At 38.5% G+C, this 21008-nt stretch overlaps 1 protein-coding gene across 2 annotated transcripts in view; it reads left to right on the top strand.

Annotated features, from left to right (window-relative positions):
- trpc7b (transient receptor potential cation channel, subfamily C, member 7b) overlaps window positions 1-21008 on the top strand; it is a 125313-nt gene that overhangs the window by 17491 nt on the left and 86814 nt on the right. The window contains exon 2 of one of the 2 annotated variants that reach the window (XM_066668018.1): window positions 2559-2670. The gene's annotated coding sequence lies outside the window, so the exon portion shown is untranslated. Of the gene's footprint in view, window positions 1-2558; window positions 2671-17635; window positions 17779-21008 lie in introns of those variants that run through there. The other variant, XM_066668019.1, reaches the window with a different exon arrangement.

Raw genomic sequence — 21008 nt, 5'->3', positions numbered from 1 at the left:
TGTGTGTGTGAGAACAACATAAGCAAGAAAATTTGAAATTTAAAAAATTACATTTTTTGGTGACCCATTTATATGAACACATTTTGGTACAGTGTTCTCCATACCATGACAAGAATGAGGCTTCCTGAATTAGATATTATCACTAGAGCTAGACATAATACATTTACAAGCATTTCAATACCATGAAGTCACATAATTATCTGTTTAATTGTAGTAGCATTTTGAGGTTTGTCCCCTCTCCCTGTGTATCACACAAAAGAGTGGTTTGTTGTTGGTTGTTTTGCAAGTCAATCAAAGCACGTTTTCTATCAAAGTCAGATTTCAGCTATGTGAAGAGATGACAACCACCAGATTCACTGAAAATAGTTTTGCTTTCAAGATTACACAAGCGAGGACTGTGTCATTTTCTTCTAATCCTTTGAGGGCTGGTGTCTGGTAGTTTTGTGATTTCCCTGCTTGTGCTGATAAACAGATGTGTTGAATAGGATGTGCTTGTGCTGGGAAAATCCCAAGATCTGCTGGAATCAGTTCCTCAAGGGCTTCAACAGAATAATCTTGCCTTAGGCAACATTAAATACTTTTAAGCTCTTGGAGCTTGTGTATTCTCCAATACAGACACCGACATAAACCCCACCTCAACACATTCACTGTCTGGCAGGATAGTCTCTTATCACCCCTCTATCAGTTAAATGGATTTCTCAGACAGGTCAGCCAGCTCCATTAGCAATCAGCAGCTCAGTAAGCAGCCCACAGGTGTGGTAGGATCTGACTACTAATTGGGTTACTTTGGTTAATTTGGGTTTTTAGAAAACAATAAGGCCAGCATTAGTTTAAGTGATAAAAAAAAGGCCACAACATCATTCTCAAAGTAGCAAAAATGGTTAATCCTCATATATTTGATAAAATTAACAAGGACAAATATTTTGACAAAATGTAAAATTACAAAACTGAAATTATTTCTCAAAGTAAACCACTCAAAATGGTTCTGGATGCAGTGCTGCCTTCGAGGTAGAAGGAATTTAATTGGTTATCAATGGGGATGAATGTGATTGATTAAAGTGGATTGGGCAGAGGTTTGTAAAAGACCTCTTGTGAAAAAAATATCTTGTTTTGCTCAGAGGAAGCTGCAGAAGTGCATTCCCACACTCTTATGTTATGACTGCAGCCTGTGAAGGAGCTACAGAATGTTATACCATAGTGCTCTGCTGAGGAGATATACAGTCAACATTAGATGGAACAAGCATCCCTCAGAAAGCATCAATGCAGGATTTTGTAGAGGAAAATTACACTTACAAGTGCATGTCACACTAAAATTAGCTATTTAATGCATTATTAATCTGGGTTTTATTACTTACAAATTTGTTCAACTGTGTTGTCAGTAATTAAAATTCATTTTGGCAATAAACTGTACCTTTGGAATATTGTACCAGATATAATAATGCCCATGAAGCTATATTGAGCAGAACCGGAATGGGAGAGAAAGGGGGAGGGGGGCAGCTTTTTGTTATTGCAAAATAATCTACAGTATTGAATAAAACCACTCAAATGGAGAGAAAAACTGCATAAACGGCTGAAATTTAATTCCAGTCTCCATCACTCTCTCTCCTACAGAGCATATCTCAGTATTTCAGCAGGGGGGGTTGGCGTTTGTATAGATTTATTATTTTTGTACAGGTCTCCCTGCAGTTCCTTTTAAAAACCACTTTCTTTTTCATCCCCAGCTTTGCCTTATTTTTCCTCCTCTCACCTCCCACTCTCTCACTCTGGTTTTATTTCCCTCTTCTCCAGGCTTGGTTCCATCTCTTGGGTTTTCCTTGGGTCATTTGGAGGACACAGACGGTGGTCAAGTGTAGTGTGAATGAACACAGTTGGTCACTGTCCCCTTCTATCTACTCTTAAATGTGTTCAAACATTTGTAAAGACCCCTTATAAATAGTGAATTCAGCTTCTTTAAGGTGCACCAACTTTCACACAACAAAGACTGGCAGTTCTGCACACAGAGCTTTCAAAATATCAATACAACTGCAGAAAATTAGCTGAAACAGTGGCACATGAGTGTAAAATCATCAAGCTTAATGCCAAGCACTTGTGATGCATTGGAATTGTTTTCTTTGGAATGACAGAGCTCAATCAAATATGGTTTGGTGTTTGTGATACATAACTAATCATCCAACATCAGTTATGAAGTCACTAAAGCTTGCATGACTGAAGGCCACAGAAATGATCCAACATCCAGGGTCAAGCCTTCCCAAAAGAGAAGAAATGGGAATTCCTTATTAATAATGATAACATTCTTAATTTCAGAATACATTTTGGATGAGCAGTTATTCACAAACATCATAAAGGGTTCCTTTGAGCAGTTTTAGAGAACAACATTTGTTTCCTTAAAATGCCATTCATTAGATGATTCTTTAAAAAATAAAAAGAATGATTTAATAGAAATAAATACTATAAAAATTCTACACCTATTAAAGGTTGTCCTAGAACCCTACCAAGAACCTTTTAGAAACCATTATATTTTAATATTATATTAACCTAAATTTCCTCTTTTATTTTAGATTTCCTATTTCCTCTCATTGTAGTTGCATTGTTCTATACAAGTCTGGACTGGGCACACTCATCTCAGCTGTATTCCACAGAGGACGCAGAGATATAAACAGATGGTAGAAGGTGAGTATGAGAAAGAGAGTGAGAGGAAGAGAAAGAGATTTTGATGCTTTGCCTAAGCTCCTTCTCTCTCCATGAATGAACAGCTGAGCCCAATTACCTGTAGAGGTGGCCATTTCAGCCAGTTGTCAGACAGAAAAGGGATGAGAGTGAAGTTGCGGCAAGACTCTGAATCCTCCTTTAAGCCGAGAAAGAAAACAGGAACATTTTCATCACTGCAGAAGCTACCCTGAGCTTCAGCACAGACACACACACAAATGATTCTCAACCCCATACACAGAAAAACAACACATAAGCGATAGTTTGGCAATTGTTATCTATAAAAACAGACTACAGTAAAGATACAGACGGCATGAATATAACTTTGTAGTTACACACATTGGTTTTAAAGTCCAATTGTATTTGTACGTTTTCATAAAAAATCATTTTAAGTAGAAAAACAAAATAAAAATCCTGGTGTTGAAATGATGTATGAAATCAATGCAACATAATCATCTGCATTTAATAATGAGAATGATACAGTTTTGCTTCCTAACGTAATTTACTGAAGACATACCATTGTGGGTACCACCACATTGACAGTGAGTGTGTGTTGGGGCACAGCTGAGGTTTTAGTAGCTACTACGACTGTTAGCTATGAAGTGTATTTTTCATTTTCATAGATAACCGCTAATAATACATTGTCAGAAAGCACACAATGAAGTTTATGTGAGACTGCTTAACAACTGACATAGCCACAAATGAGTAATTTCATAGCAGCTATTGCCAGGTGTAAAAACAAATGTAAAAAAAAGCATTGATAAAATGACTTTATGTTGTATAATTTTTTGTGTTATTGTGTGAGATACAGCAGGTTGAAAAAACATTGTAATCCACCATGTAAATGCACTCAAAATGACACACAAGCACTCAAAATGAAGACTGAAATTCATAAAGCACTCTACATTGCTACAGTAGAAAAAAAAAATGTGTGCTGTGCACAATCATTTCTCATTGTCTAACCTCACTGCAGCACACAGGAAAGAACACACTGGTGGGAGGAGCTGGCTAATAAAGCAAGTATGTGATTATTTAGGCATGCAGGTTGCATAATGTAAAAAAAAAAAAAAAAACCCGTTGTTAGCTACATTAGCCTCAAAGATCATCCCAGAAGAAGCAAATGTCAGACACCAAACATGTTTTGGCTGTTTAAGTACGTTGGAAGCTAGGAGCAATTGTGTAAATTTGAATCCACATTTGAAACAAGGCCAGAGTGGATTGTTGGCTTCATAGATATCTGTACCTATTCAAACATTACTCATTTTTTTAATGTAATGCAGAATTGCACTGATGTAATTGTTTGTTCTGCCAGTGTCTTTTACTTTTGCTGACCCTCAGAGGAGCAAATATCCTCTCCGACGTATTTGCATAGCAACCAGAGGGACATCTCTGACGGTCATGGTGAACGGAACGCAAAATGGAAAAACAAAAGGCAGGATTTGTTTCTGACTCTTGTGGCCCTCTCAGGCTTCTTTATCTGAGCAGCCATGCACAGCTCCACTGGCACCGGCTCTACTGTCAAGGCCCATAGAGAGAGAGAGAGAGAGAGAGAGAGAATGAGAATGAGAGAGTGAGTGAGTGAGTGAGTAAGAATGTGAGAGAGTGAGAGAATGGAAATGCTTTTACATCTCATTGTAAAATTGTACAGTATGTGGGCTTGTAATGGTCCACAATCAATATTTTAGTAGGTAAAAAGGTCAGAAGTGTCAGAGAGTGACAGAGAAAAGATCAAAGAAGAGAATGAGGAAGAATGGGGGAATGTGTGACTTACTTGTACCACTTCAATTCGCAGATGTCTTCCTCTTTCCCTGAATTCGGTTTGACATTCGAGAACAATGGCAGTGCTAAAATACCTTCTGAGAGAAATGTGACTGAGAGTGAAGGGGTTACACAGTACTGTCTGGAGGGATAGAAGGGTGGGACCAAGATTAAAAATTGGTCCTGTATTTTTTGGGACCCACTGTTAAAATCAGCTGGACATATTTTATTTGTACTTCACAAAGATTGAGTTCAGGATCACACACAGTGTTTGATGCAAAGTGCTGAATAGTGCCTTAGTCCAGTATGAATATGTGGTGCTTTACATCTATAAATAAATAGATTTACCCATGGCAATATGTTCTTGTTGACTGATCAGTAAATCATTCGTTCAGCCAAGCTACGTTTTTAGACGTTAGACTGAATACTGTGCTTAAATGTACTAAAGAATGATTCAAAATGGATCAATCATTTAATTTACATTAAAAAGTCCAGTCAGTATAAGCTTTGAACACATTTTAATTGAACCACTCATGACTACGTGTCGGGTGAAAGGCCCCCATAACATTTTAATTGACTGCTATCTTATTTTTCATGCTCATGAGTCAGATACAGAATGTGTTTGTAAGTTGACACAGCAATTTCAAGTAATGAAGAAAACCACTATATTATTTCTAATACTATTTTTAATAAAAGTTGTTTTTTTTTTGTTGGGGGGGGGGCATCCTTTTTAGAGCCTGTTAGTTCCTGACAGTCAAACACACAAACTTATCGATGGCGAAACCCCTCAAACAGGCAGACAGATATGGTTAAATATTAGGCCAATTATAATCACTCATTACCTGTGATCTTGCCTATGTTAATGATGAGCGCAGATGTCTACAGGGTCTTGTGATTAGCCAGATTAACCACAGGAGGAAATGAGATCTTCTTATTGATCTTACTTCTCAGAGGAGTGGGCCAGAGTCAATAAGCTACACCCACTCCTAATGCTCAGCCATGTTTCTTCTGTTATGGTCAGAACGGGTGATGGGGTTGGTTCTACTGGCTATTAACATTCAAGACCAGTTGCCTTATTCATAACATATGCTTGAATTTCCTGGATTTGTTTTTAAAGGAGCAATCAGTTTTTTACCACCAAAGTAACAAGCAATGCTTTTGAAAGTGTTTTTTACATATTGTTCCATTAAGTCCAATTCACATGACATAAAGAATCTAATATCTCTGTAGTCCCTCAATAAACTAGATTGTTCTCCACTCAGTAATTATCTCTCACTCTAATGCCAATAATACACTGATGATTATCTTAATGTCAGATTGTTTCTAAATACCCTGATGTTTTACACCATATTTACATTTTATAAATCATTCTTTAAACATGAATTGTCAATTATGATCCCTTTGAGGTAAAAAAAAAAAATAAGGCTCTGGGGCTTGTTTCTCAACAAATCTTCGACATTTGACCAATTTAGGCTTCTCATAAAACTTTCAAAAGTGCATGAAAATCTTTTATAGGACTGGTTAATATTTTAAGAATAGGACATTCTCTGGTATTAGTTACAATTTGGGGTACCCAGACTTTGTACAGTCATCATTTCTCCTGCAAAGATTGTAGAGGTTTATTATAAGTGTAGTAAATCTCTTTGTCCTTATGAGCTGTTAAAAGTCTTTAGACTGGCTCTTCTAGCTTCTTACTTCCCACTGTTAACACCTAACACTAGTCCAACTGCACACAAATGAACAATGTTAAAGGTAATTGAGTCCTGCAGGTGTTAACTCCACCCTGCCGTGCTGGGAATTGCCTGAAGTTGTACAGAGTAATGATGGCCATTTTGCAGTCCTTCTTCCCAGTGGTAATAAATGTGCAGACTTGCATTGGAACTCAACAACAAATGAGACAATATGAAATGAAGTTTCTCATTGTTTCTGCATTCACTGTCTTTTTCATCAGCTCCACTAAACATAAATAGTTTTAGAATTACAGACAGACCCCAATCTGATGTTCTGAATACATTTTTAGTCCCCTTTACCCTGTTCTTCAATGGTCAGGGCCTCCATAGAAACACCACAGAGCATGTATTAATAGGGTGCCGTGTCATTCTCAACACTGTAGTGACTCTGACATGGTGTTGGTGTATTTTTGTGTGTTGCACTGTTACAAGTGGATCAAACACAGCAGTGTTAATGGAGTTTTTACAGACATCACTGTCACTTCTGGACTGAGAATAGTCCAACAACCCAAAAAACATCCAGCCAACAGTGTCCTGTGGGCAGTGTCTAGTGACCAGTGATGAAGGACTAGAGGCATATTAACACAAACTGTGCAGCAACAGATGAGCTTCTCTCTTGATTGTTGCATCTACCGGGTGTGTTTAAAACATGGCCAGTGAATGTGCAGTGTGTTTAAAACCTCCAGCAACATTGTTGTGTCTGATCCACTCATACCAGAATAATACAGTGCAATACAGGTGTCACCCCAGTCATGAGAATGATCCACCAGCCAAATAATGCATGCCCCGTGGCAGTCCCCTGGGGGTCCTGTCCATTTAGGGACAGGGTGAAAGGGGGACTAACAAATATGCAGAGCATCACATGGAATTTGTTCTATAATTGTAGAAAAAAACAAAGTTCATCTGTAAAATCATAGCAAAATGGAGGCCATTTTAATTTTATGGCTTGGCACACATTGTTCTCAAAAATCAGCCAGATGCTGGCCAAAGTGGGCATCTGTTATGTAACATAACAAAACTAGACCATTAGTGTTCTCCTCCAAGCATGCTGATCTGTGCACTGACTGTGCATTAATGGCAGTTGGAAAAGTTGCAGTGCTGGCTTCACACATCTTGGTGGAAGTTCACCTCATTTACAAATGTGCATCATAAACTGACAGGCTTCTTAGGCACTGGATTGCTTGGAATGAAGATTATATCTGGTACCTTTTTAGAGTGAGCCTATAGAGTTCCTACCATAGTTAGAATTAACCCAGAATTAAACACCATATCTGTTTAAAGCAGTAAAGTGAGAAAGGAATAACTGAGTGTTTGAATCGATTAGTTCTGCAGTGGTGTTCTAAAGCATTAATCAAATGAAATGTGACAGGGAAGGGTCCCAAAGCAGTTTCCTTAAGATACTTGATGATTGCCCCTTATGAGCCCCTATAAAGAGTTATGAGTGACTCCCATTATTTTCATTGCGGTTTTTATTAGCTGATTGATCTGGCCCTGTAGCAGTAAAGATTCAAACCAGGTCATGATACAATTACAAGCATTCACAGTGAAATAACAATGAGATATCTTTTTATATTTATATTTTCTGACCAGACCCAAATACTCAAAACTTATGGAGAAAATGCAAACTATAAATATTTATGGGACTTTTAAAGGTGTATTATTCTGATTTGAGTGTGTTCAAACTTGTAGTTCGGTTCCAAACCAGAACAGCTCCTTTACAGGGAGAAGACGTTAGGAGGTCTGTTCTGTGTTTATTTTTACAGATTATCTTATATTATCATATTATCTTGGGAAGTCAAACAAACAAGCTTAAATGAAACAAACAAATTTAAATAAGGAAACTAAATTTCAAATAACAAACTATAATAGTTAATATTAAACACGTAGCATTGAAAAGACATGTAGACATAAGAAAGCAGTGCATACACTGTAAAAAATTTCTTGTAAATTTTACAGTAAAATACTGGTAGCAGAGTTCCCAGCCATTTACCGTATTTTTACAGGAACACTGCTGTATTTCAAATTTACAGCATATTACTGTAATTGAATAATACAATAATTTACTGTAAATACAGTGATTTACAGTGAAATACTGTAGCAGACTCGCTGTAAATTTACAGCAATTGTTTACAGTGTAGGTTATGGCCAATGTAAGACAAAAATATTGCACTATATCGCCAAAAGTATGAGGACATATGCTCATCTAGCATTTCTTCTGAAAGCAAGGGTATTAATATGGAGTTTGTGCTCCTGCAGCAGCAACTTATACACACAAAGTTACACCAAATGTTCAATTATTTCTGTGAGAATTTCATGGCATTCAGCTACAAGTGTATTAGTGATGTCTGATGCTGATGATCAGTGACACCACTCCAACTCATCCCAAATGTATAAGATTGTGCTCCGTTATTCCAGAGAACACAGTTCCATTGCTCCACAGCCCAATGATGGAGATTTTATAACTCTCAAGATGATGCTAAACATTAGCATGGGACCTCAGGTTCACTCTCTTCTAAACTGTGACTCTAAACATATAGTCCTTTATGAATTTTTTTTTCAGTGTCCTGTAAAGCATGTTCAATCTCACAAAAGTGGCTATGAAAGAGCATGGATATTTGTGGATGGGGCATTGTAAAGTTAATTGTGCCTCCTGAAGAGGCTTGAGACTTTCACATGTGATCACTTTACGCACAGCATTTAAGGTGACAAACTCCCCCCACCCCCTCTCTCCCTCCCTCTCTCTCTCTCTCTACAATAGGGAGTACAGACTGTTCCTCTCACTCATCTCAGTAGGAATCAGTTTTTATTCGTTCCTCTGGCAGAAGCTTGATTAGCATTTATCTCTCCCGTGCTCTCTGCTGCTTCTCCTCATTGTGAAGAAGATTGTCAGAAATCCACAACCCATCTGCTCTCCACTGTTCTGGCAAATTTATGGATTTGCATATAAAGAGGTCCTACTCTCTGCTTGAAGCATGCTTAGGATCACAATATTCATGACTAGCCCCTCATACCAGCCTGGACAAACATAATACTGATGGGTCAGAATGACTGGACAGTTACTGGAATATTGAACTTTCTTTTAAATTTCTCCTAAATTCATCCTGAGGAAGAATTAATGGTAACATTTTATTTTTAGAGCACACTGTAGGTGATTTGGGTTTAAAGCCTAGAAAGGAAGAATAAAGAGACATAGCGATTCTGGCATCATAGGAAGGTCTAGGGAAAAGAAGAGAAAGCATGCATAATGTATGTAACTTATCTACCAGAGAGAGAGAGAGAGCGAAAGTGAGAGAGAGGATGGATGGAGGATAGACAGGTGACCACAACAAGTCAGGGATATGGAGTATGGAAAGTAAGACCAAAGGTTGATCGACAAGTGGAGGAATGGAAGACAATGGGGCAGACTTTCTTCACATTCAGCCTCACATTCAGAGAGACAGACAGACCGAGAGCAGTCTCTAGAATGGACTCAAGTTTGCATAGTAGAGCACTAAGATATTCTCTCCCTCATTACCCATCCCTCTTTCAGTCCCTCGACAGGAAAGAATGTTCCCACAGCTGCACTAACATCTAACCAACATTTGACCAATGTCTTACCACAGTGTCAAGGCTCATTAACCTGAGAGTACACTGCAAAGGCCCCATCCTGAACCTCCACAGGAGCTTCTACCTCAGACAGGTCTTGTTTGATCTGAGCACAGGAACAGAAGTGAGTGAGTGGAGTGCCAGGATTATTTTTTCTTGGAGTTTATGTATACTTAATGTTAAAGTAGACTGCTGTGTTATCTTTATGTCTAGTTTTCATTTTTCTGACAGGTTTTGTCATCTTAACCTTGCTAGTATGGGATCATGCACTGCATTATAACCCGTCACAAATCTGACCAACCATTGCTAATTTAATTTGCTAATTTAATTTAATTAAGCTCTCCACCATCCATCATTACCACTTCTGTAATGCTCATGCATTATTTTGACTTTTAGCACTCATAATAAAGTTACAGGTACTACAGGTTTTCTTTAGTTTTCAAATATTGTATCAGTAAACGTAGCCACTGCTAGCTTTGATTTATTAAGGATGGACCGAAGGTAAAGTTGGAGTTTTCTCATTAGCCTGTTAAAGAAAAACAAATAAGCCAAGTGTCAGTTACATTGGACACATTTCTGAATATCAATATGCATTTATTTATTTAAATTTAAACAATGCTTTAAGCAAAGTCAAAGATTCTGTACCGTGGAGGGTTGTAGTAACTAGACTAGTTATAGCTCACTACATCATTAGCCAGACTTGTGTTTTAGTATTATGTTAGACATAGCCTTAGTTTACAATTAGACTAAATCAGAGCATGATTAGGGATTTCAAAAATTAGGGCTTTAAGCCTTTACAAGGGGACTTTGTGTATGCTTACCAGGGGAATTGGAGAAACAGGCTTAGCTCCAGCCATCATTCATTCATTCACCCAGTGGTTTTGTAGCCTACTCTCAGCAGCAGCTCATTAATGCAATAAGATGTTATGCTATGAGTAGTCATAACCATTCATGAGCCCTCACTAAAACAAAGATTATTATATTGAATTGTAGTATAACTAGGTGGAAGCTGTATAATCCAATTATAATCATCCAATATTAGTACATGACCTCACTTAATGTGACTGAATGCCATCAAATCCTCAAATATTTTTTCTTGTGAGTAAATGCCATCAAATCACAGAGTTTTCCAACATCTAGTGCAAAGACTTCTTAGACAAATAGGGGTGGTTTCTGCATCAAAGAGGGGACAACTCCCATTTAATTCCCTCCATTTCAGAGCAACTATCCAGGCATGGTGTAGATGCAGATGCACCCCATAAACAAGAACATGTGTAATGTATATTGACTTTGTGCTCAGCAGGGCAGAGGCTAATCATTCTGTCAGAACAGATGTTCTGTAAGTCGATAGGCCCCTTTTCTTCATCAGCAAGTTTGTTTATTCTGATTCTCAGGGTGAAAGGCAGGGTGATCACTAACAAGAATCATAAGCTCGCCTGGATTTTAATAAAATATAGACTCAAAGGTGTGTAAAAGTTAGATAGACCTTCTCTGCAGTTAATCAGTAGTTAGCCAAAAGTATAATAATTAGCTGTAACTGTATATGTGAGCTAAATCTAGGTCTGACCATTTTTAATTAATTAATTTGTTTATTTATTATGTGAAAATGATATGGATTCCTAAATTTCCTAATCTTGAAGACCAAAAGTCACATCTTGGTTTATGTGAACAAAAATTTGTCATATGTGAATTTAGAGAGGCTAAACTTGTGCTAGCAAGTGTTATTTAGCTATGCTAACTAGCTTCTTCACCAGAAGAAAAGTTATAACTGACATGTTTATGGCGAGGAGGAAAAATAAGCATTTATTTACAGCTATATTACACATAAAAATGTCTGCTATTATGTTAAACATGTTTAAAAGCACTTTGATCAATTGTGTTGTTGAAGGTTTATTCATTAGCAAATCAGAAACAGACAAGGTGTATTTCAAATACTCCATGCTCTCTTTGTAGTCATGACATTTTGGTGTCTACACACTAATGTTTTTCAGTATAGTGCACTGCATAGTGAGAAGAGAGCAGAAGTGGTGGTGGGCATTCTGTATAAGGTTTAAACCTATATTAACATTCATTCATTGATTCATACATTCATTCATCCCGTTCAGGGTTCAGGAACACACCCTGGAGGGGGCGCCGGTCCTTCACAGGGCAACACACACACTCACACATTCACACCTATGGACACTTTTGAGTAGCCTACCAATGTGTTTGGACCATCGGAGGAAACTGGAGCACCTGGAGGAAACCCATGCAGAACAAACCAAACTCCTCACAGATAGTCACCCAGGGTGGGATTGATCCCACAACCTCCAAGACCCTGGAGCTGTGTGACTGTGACACCATGCCGCCCTTATATTAACGTTAAATTATGAATTACTTGTAAATGATTGTAATTAGTTAATATTATTTCAAATTATTTACTAATATTATTATTATTTAGAATTTTCTAAATTTCATCACTGGCTTGTAGACACTGTAGCAGCTTCATTTACCCAATTTATCAAGCAAAAGTATATATAAAATATATTTGAGAATAAATCAAAACATCTCCCACTAGAAAGTAAACAAATGTCTTTGAGATTTGGTTACAAACACTAAAAACACAAATGTCAATAAATATATCTAAAGAAAATACATCTGTGTGGAAATCTTACTTGATAATTAGAAAAATACCCTACCAACCCGACCAAACAAACACTTACTGTCTCAGTTTTTCAGTTGCCTTTGTTTGTTGAGTAACAAGAACAGAAGCCTTATTAGTAATATCAACAACAATCAGAAACAGGTTTTTAAAGGCCACCATATTACATTTTCTCCCATATCTGATGTTTTCTTTTTCTTATTTGCTTTAGGATGACATGGTACAGTATTTGAATCTGGAGGAAACAGAAGGAACAAGCTGGTCTCTCAATATAAATAAATAAATAAAATTTTGGCATTAAAACATATTTAACAATAAAGTTGTTTTTCAGGTTTATAGAGAATGTGCTATATATTTAGTAAAAATTGGTTCTATATGGCACCAAAAACAGTTCTCTTGTAACAAGTTTTCCATTGTAGCAATTGAAGAACCCTTTTTGGTGCCATATAGAACCCCTTTCCGAAAGGTGCTATATAGAACCATCTGTAGTACATTCTCCTTCAGTCAAAGAACATTTTCACAATGCAAAGAACCATTAAATCATGCAGAAGGTTTTTCACATGTTCATGGTTCTATATAAAACATTTCCTTTAATAAAGAACCCTTATTGAAAAGTATATGGCAAGCAGTACAGACCCATTCCAAAAAATTAGAATATCATGGAAAACTTGATTAATTCCCATAATTCCATTCAAAATGTTAATTTTCATAGATTACAGATGCAGGGCCCACAATTTAAACAATTTCAAGTATTTATTTGTTTATTTTCATTATAATTTGGGCTTCCAGCTCATAAAACCCACAAAAACAGGATTTAAAAAAATTAGAATACTTTGGAGAAATCAGCCCAAACTACTTCTCAGTTTTTGCAGAAAAAAAAAGATATTAGGATCAGGTCAAATCAATCAAAATATGGTACTTTCAAAACGATATGTCAATCTTAAGTACTTGGTTGGGGAACCAACCTTTACTTTAATCACTGCCTCGATGCGATGTGGCATTGAGGCAGTCAGCCTGTGGCATTGCCTGGGAGTTATGGAAGCCCAGATTTCCTTGATGCTTGCTGTCAGCTCCTCTTTGTTGTTGGGTCTAGTGGCCCTCATTTTCCTCTTGAGAATACCCCATAGATTCTCAATGGGGTTTAGGTCCGGAGAGTTGGCTGGCCAGTCAAGCACTGTGATAGCATGGGCATCAAACCAGGCTTTGGTGCTTCTAGCGGCATGGGCAGGAGCCAGGTCCTGCTGGAAGATGAAATCTGCATCTCCATACAGATCCTCAGCAGAAGTCCTCTAAAACATTCTGGTAGACATTGGACTTAAGAAAGCAGAGTTTACCAACACCTGCACCAGATATTGCACCCCAAATAATGACTGACTGCGGATATTTCACACTGGACCTCAAGCAGTTTGGGTTCTGTTCCTCATCTGTCTTCCTCCAAGCCCCTGGACCTTGAATGAAAGGCACACTTTACTTTCATCAGAAAACAGGACCTTGGACCACCGGCCAACGGTCCAGCCCTTCTTTTCCGTGGACCAGTTGAGATGCTTCCTACATTGTCTCAGGTTCAGAAGTGGCTTGACCCGAGGAACCCGACAGTTGTAGCCCATCTCCTGGATGTGTCTGAATGTGGTGGTTTTTGAAGCTGTGACTCCTGCATCATTCCACTCTTTCTGGATCTCTGCCAGATTCTTGAATCTTCTCTTTTTGATAATCTGCTGAAGCCCACGGTCATCTCTTTTGCTGGTGCATCTTCTCCTGCCACATTTTGTCCTTCCACTAGACTTTCCACTGATATGCTTGGACACAGCACTCTGTGAACAGCCAGCCTCCAAAAGCTATGAACTTTTGTGGCTTACCCATCCTATGGAGGGCATCAATGAAGTTCTTCTGGCCAGTTGTTATGTCTGCAGTCTTCCCCATATTGAACTGAACTGAGACAATTGAACCAAACTGAAGCAATTTAATGACACCTGGGAAAACCTGTGCAGGTGCTTTGAGTTTAGTAGATGATTAGTGTCACACCCAGTTTAAAACATTCATGCCCTGCAAAATTTGGGCTGATTTCTCCACAGTGTTCTAATTTTTTGAAAACCTGTTTTTGTGGGTTTTATGAGCTGGAAGCCCAAATTATGTGAAAATAAACAAATAAATACTTGAAAGCCTTTAAATTGTGGGCCCTGAATCTGTAATCTCTAAGTGTTTAATTTTTTGAACGGAATTATGGAAATTAATCAACTTTTTCATGATATTCAAATGTTTTGGAATGGGTCTGTAATTACGATAAGGTTAGGGTAAGCCTCCACAAAATTATCTCAGTGTAATGTCCCCACAATGCATGAATACACATGAGTATGTGTCTGTGTTGTATAATGTTGGACTACTGCAGCCATATTGACCAACATAGCTGCCTGACAGTCATAATTAAAAAAAGATTACAGTAGAAGGGTGGGGTGGTAAAATTTCCATATACCTGTCAATCATAAATCACGCACTTGACAGTTTAATGGGTCCATTTGTCTTTGAGTGATGCTGGAATGGTCCAATCAGAATTGATTAGTGAATCTGTTGAAGCCATAAACAGCTTCTGGAGATATTTATCTTTTTATATATGACTGGAGCTTTGTGCTTCATCAATACAGCACTGTGAATATGGATTTTTACAGAGGATTTTTTACTTTATGACAATTACAGTTTGAGAAACTGTCTGCTGAGTGATGTCACTGTTGTCATGGAAATAGTTGTTCATGCTCTCTGATTGGGCCACAAAATACTAAAGGGAATTGCTTAAATTGTTTGTTTTTGATCTGTAATTTGGGTCCAGACCCAAACCAGAGCTCATCTGTTTAGTGAGACTGCGTTAGACATTGGTTAAAGAAATCTTTCAATAAGGTATAATACTGAGTAGGGATCTCCCTTTTTTAATCAAAAAGAACATTATCCTCCTTTCATCATCATCTGAGTCATCCGAGTGTTGAGTCAAATATTTAATACTAGCATGTCTTAATTTAAATGAACTAAAGTTAGGGAAAACAGATTGATCTGGTGAGTCTAATAGTAAGGAAGCAGATGAAGCAAAGATGATCAAAGATGATTCTCTGAGATGTGTGATGTTGTGCAGGTTTATATTCTGTGTAATCACCCAGGCTCTCGAGTACTGCATGATGAATACCAGCATACAACCTTTGACACCTTTAGGATGAGAGACTGTGTTCACTCCCCTCTGCTCATTAACACACGCACACTAACACTGATAAGATCCGTTTAGTTATGAATAAGTCTGTCCAGGCCTTAGAGTGACGTCAAAGCTGTCAGGTAGTAAACACACATAAGAGATATCAGAGTGTTTGCTTTATCTAACAGTGTGATAGGACACGTCAGTCTGATATTTTCTTTTATATAAACATCACACAGATGACATGCTTCTCAATCTCTAACAAAAACACAACATTCAAACCCCATTTCCAAAAAAGGTGGAGCGCTGGGAAAGATGTAACTACAATCAAAATGCAATTATGTGAAAATAATTTAAACACTTTGTTAAATTGAAATAATACAAAGACAGAAATTTCTAATTTTAAACTGTGAAAGTGTATTTATGTTTATCTATTTTCATTTGATACCAGCAACAAGTTCCAAAAAAAACGTTTGAAATGGTTATGTCAAACTGTGTTGCATCACTTCATTTTGTTTTTTTTAACAACACTTTGTAAGGGTTTGGGAACTGAGGAGATCAACTGCTGTAGTTTTGAAAGTGAAACGTTTCTCTAGTCTTGCATGTTAAAAGATGTCAGCTGCTCAACAGTTCAGGGTCTCCATTGTAGCGTTTTGGTTAATAATACACACTCTCAGAAATAAAGGTAGGGTAGAAGGACATTATTGTTCACTAAAGGTATAGTGTAATGGTACCTTTAAATATTTCAACAGTGGTTTTAAAGTTCAGATGTGTTCCTTAATGATACATTACATTCTCTTCGCCAGACAGAGATGTTTAAATTCTACAATTATTATAGAGTACAATTTTGTTCTCTAACTAATGGTACTGAATATTAACCCTTGAGGATACCTCCAGAATTGCATTTTTTTTCCTGAGAATGCATTAGTTGCTTTCAGTACATGACAGGTATGGACTAGCTGAGCACCCAGACTCTTTTACTAAGGGGTCATGCTTTTGTAATCCATTGGTCTTGTTTTACTGAAATAAGCAAGGACTGCCCTGAACAAGACATTGTCTGGATGGCAGCATATTGCTCCAAAACCTGTATATATCATTCAGCATTAACGGTTCTTTCACCCGGTCCTCTTCCTTCACCCATGACATGTGCACTGATGTACCCCATATAGTAACAGGTGCCTACTTTTGTGTCCTTTGTAAAAATGTTTGTTTCAGACAGTAAATGAAAATTCTGTTGTTATTGAGTCCTCTGATTTTTATTGCCACCACTGGAACCACGTTCAGGCATTTCATAACAAGCTACCCTAAAATGAGGTTTTACACTTGATAAACCTATAGACTTTTCATTTAAGGCCAGGTTTTGGTTTTTCACTACCTTTTGTCTTTTGATTGAAAGTAAGGTTATCATCAGATTTAACTTTAATGACGTCCTCCAGGCTGTAACGGAGTGCCTCCTCTTCCTCCAGTACTCGCGCGTGAGATAATAGAAAACCCGTCCACGTGTTTCACGCGCGGTCCCGTGTGGTAACCCCCTTTGTGTTTTGTCCGCGTGTGCATGTGATGTGCTTGTATTGCCAACCGTGAAAGAACAAATATGTATATTGGGTACAGCAATACAGGACTCTAGGGAATTCTCCATATGTAGCCATATTCGTGTGTGTGTGTGTGTAAGGCTGTTAGCGATTAACGGTTGTTTGCACAGGTGAGTGTGTGTGTGCGTTATTAACTGTGCTATGCATGTGTTTGTGTGTGTGTGTGTGCGCGCGCGTGTGTATTTTTGAGACGGCATCATGTCGCGAGCGTCGCACAACTTTCCTCCGCTACTTGTTGCGCCTGTGTGTTCTCTGCGTGGATCCGGCTGCGCGCGCGCCCTTTCTTCTCTTCTGATGTCAGCGGCGATTCGCGCCGATGTGTGACGAAGCGCAGGAGGAGGATCTGCGGCTCTGCGCTCCGGCGCGGCGAGCATCAGAGCCGCTCCCGCACAACGCGCGCACACGCTGCGGCTGCGGGAACGCGCCCGGCTTCGTTAAGCGCCCGTGGCACAGCGCCCCGAAGCGCAGGGAAGAGCTTCAGCACCGAGGCTCCAACGGCCACCAGACCCAGAACCATGAGAACCAGGAGAACTACGAGAACCACTACACAGAGCCCCGAGTAGAGCCCCAGCAGAGCCGCGCGCTCCCGCACACGTAAGTTCACCTCTTCTATACCATCCACTGTTTATTGGTACAGTAAGAGCAGAGAGGAATGAGAGTGACCGCCAGCGCAGCATTACGTGTGACGGAGAGGGATTTCAGGGTCAGTTACACACTGCTACTGTCCACTCTGTGAATAACCCAACTTGTAAAAGAGACTCCAGTTGTTTGACTTTTTCTTTTATTTTTCACCCCATTTCTGATTCAGAATGACAATGGACGAGGAATATTGGGGAAAAATCAATCATTTATGTACTCATTACTATTAAATTATAGTATAATTCAAGTCATCTTAAAGGAACCCTAGAGTTATAGTGCCAGTATGAATAATACTGCTACTACTACATTACTACTAATAATACTACTATTACCATACTACTGCAATAATACTGCTATTATTATTACTACCATTCCATTACTACTACAATTTCTTATACTACTATACTGCTAATATTAATGCTATCATAATTAATGCTGTTATTACTATTACTACCCTTACTAATATTACTCTGTTAAAAAATGTGTAAAACCTTGCTTTTGTTTTACTAACTTAGCTACTAACATTTTTCAAATTTTTTGTTACATCACTTGACCAATGTTCTTTTCATTTCCAATCGAATCATGCTAGAGTTAATGTAGTATTAGGAGTCTTTCCCAGGGAGACGCACCTAAAGAACACCAAAATATGACCCACCAAGTGTTCAATTCATGATTTGCACTTCGGAGGTTTGATTACTAACACAAGCCCCAAGCCGTTTCTAAAAGTCATTCTCTGATATGTGATGTGGTGTGTGTCCAGCAGAAATGAAATAAGTAACAGAACCATTCCTCCTGTGGTTGAATGGTTGAAACTGCAAAAAGTAAGAGTCCTCGGGCCAGACTCCTAATGCTCCATTAGTTTACCTCTGTGACATGGTTAGACTGTATATCCGCTATACAACATTTCATGTTAGCATAAGTGTATTTTAAAAGTCAATTAGAACGTCTTGTTCTCTTTAGATTTATTTAAACTTAATTTCACAATATGAGATTTTCAGAGGGGCCAACGTTTGCACACATCCCATTGACTGTCTCTACATATTGGTTCCTCTTTGGAACATTCATTCATTCATTCATTATCTGTAAGCGCTTATCCAGTTCAGGGTGGAGGTGGGTCCAGAGCCTACCTGGAATCATTGGGCGCAAGGCGGGAACACACCCTGGAGGGGGCGCCAGTCCTACACAGGGCAACACACACACACACACACACTTTTGAGTCGCCAATCCTGTGTTTTTGGACTGTGGGAGGAAACCTGCACGAACATGGGGAGAACACACCAACTCCTCACAGACAGTCACACGGAATGTGGGAATCGAACCCACAACCTCCAGGTCCCTGGAGTTGTGTGACTGTGACAAGTCAAGTAAACAAACAAACAAACAAAAAAAACAACCACAAAATAAACAGTGGATGAGCTGGGGGCATCAGGTTCCACATCCAACATCAAGAGTTGGTTCGCCAAATGACAAACCCACTGGATCCACTGAAAATCTGATATAGTAAATATAGCCAAAAATAATGTCTTATTTTGAAATGACGTGTTGTGGAAATGAAGCACATCCCCTACCTTAATTAGTCATGAAACTTGTAGTGACAGGAAATGTGTAATGTTGTGAAAACCTGAGTTTGAAAGGCTTTAGCCAAGGTCTATGGCATTTGTTTTGACCTTAACTCTAAGTGATTAAGGAAAAGAATGTCTACTAATTTTAACCTCTAAAATATTTTTGTTGGAAGCGAACAAATCCAGTGAACCTTAGTAAAGGTGTCTACTATAGTAGCTTTTGAGAAAGTTCCCACATTTTAATGCATTGAGTTGTTTTGATATATATATATATATATATATATATATATATATATATATATATATAAGTGGTAATTGTAGTTTCTTTTACCATCAATACCACTGCTACAAATTGAATTTTTTTAAATGTCATCTGAAATTCTGAGTTTCTTAATCTTATCACTCTTACAGTTAAAGTTACTGCTGTTTCACAGAGGCATATTCAATCAATTGAGTCAGTGACTTTTTGACTGACTCCACTCCATCTGTGACCTTCAGTTTGTGGTTACTCAAATTCTGTGGGCATAAAATAACTGACAGTTCAGTGTTGGGGGTAAATGGCTGGTTGGATCCTGCAAATAAACTGAGGAGCGCCCACAGCATGTCAGAGTCTTATCACAGTTTGCTTCTCATTCACCCATGCACCACTACAGAAATATAGAGCCTTGTGTACTTTTGTTGTTTTTGTTTCACAACTGACACTTGGCATAGGGCATGGTGACCCCAGAATCTCAATTTCAATTTATGTTTTGTATGAATACCAGCTGCCCCCTCCATGGTGTTTTCCCACATTGCGCCTAGTGATTCCAGGTAGGCTTCGGACCCAGCACAACCCTGAATTGGATAAGCGGTTACAGATAATGAATGAATTATACAAGCTGTTTGCACAAGTGAATGTCCCTGTGCACAGTAGGTTAACCTTAAAGTAAATGAGAATAGATTGTAAAGAATATGTACAAATGCTTGAAAGGGTTGTATTGTAAGCAATGCGTTATTTTTTTTGAGTGACTTGATCGTAATGGCCATTCCAGCTGGGATTGTGTTAGATGCTGCTCTTGGTGTGTTACATGGGTGATAGGTGTTGCGGGGGGCCGGGGGTTCGCCAGGGCCTCATATCCACTTTAAAGACTCTACTGAGACTGAGGCTTCTTGACTGAGATCTGTCTATATCCCGCTTCACATTCACCCGCACAGTGACGAATCCAGCTGCCTCTCCGCCAATAATGATCCAGCTGGCCTCACAGTGAATGGCCTCTGATTAAAATGAGAGAATCATGGCAAGTAACCCCCAAACCTTGCTCACTGCCTTTCTCCATCCTTGGGGCCAGGTTTGAGAGAATTCCAAGTTGATTCTGTTGTTATTTTTCTATTTTTTCAAGCCCACTGCTGTCACGGAGAAATGTTCAGGCTCTGTGTGACAGTCTTAGACACATTGTACAGCCCAGTTCCTCAGAAAATAGAACGTGAGGGTTTTGTAAGTATATCATAAGATTATGACACCTCTAGTGAAAGTATGGAAGAAAAATTATTTTGGATCAGGGTTAGCTCTAATTCTCAGCAGAAGTATAAAAGAATGATTAACACCACTGCAAAGCACTGAACAGTATAATTAGTATAAAAGGG

Source organism: Hoplias malabaricus, chromosome 4 (assembly GCF_029633855.1).
Source record: "Hoplias malabaricus isolate fHopMal1 chromosome 4, fHopMal1.hap1, whole genome shotgun sequence".
NCBI classification, from domain to species: Eukaryota; Metazoa; Chordata; class Actinopteri; order Characiformes; family Erythrinidae; genus Hoplias; species Hoplias malabaricus.
This window is presented reverse-complemented; position numbering and strand designations above follow the sequence as displayed.